This window comes from Buceros rhinoceros, unplaced genomic scaffold (assembly GCF_000710305.1).
Source record: "Buceros rhinoceros silvestris isolate BGI_N320 unplaced genomic scaffold, ASM71030v1 scaffold21776, whole genome shotgun sequence".
Classification (NCBI taxonomy): Eukaryota; Metazoa; Chordata; class Aves; order Bucerotiformes; family Bucerotidae; genus Buceros; species Buceros rhinoceros.
The window spans coordinates 2466-2860 of NW_010417224.1; positions in this window are offsets into that span (position 1 = coordinate 2466).

Here is a 395-nt window from a genome sequence, read left to right on the forward strand (position 1 = left end):
CCCACCACACCGCAGCGGCCGCTGTCTTTTTTTCAGCAGGGGTTGGAGTTTTGGGTGGTTCTTCAGCAGAACCGTGGCTCCTGCAGTTGGAGCGGTCGCAGCGGTTCCTCCCAGCTGCCCCCCGGGAGACGCAGGGGCTTTGTCTCGCTGCCGTGGCCGGTGTCAGAGCCCCCTGGGCTGCCCGGGTGAGGTCTCGTTATGGTACTAATTAGAGAAGTCCTCTTGCCGCTGCTGATTGTCTCCCTGGAGGATTAAAGACAAACCCTCCTTAACAAGTGCCTGGAGCAGCCTGAGCGGCCGAACTCCCTGGGACCAGTAATTAATCCATCTGGTAACAAGGAGCGTGGCAAGTCTGGGAAGGAGCTTTTAACTGTTTTGGCACCAGGCGACTCTCA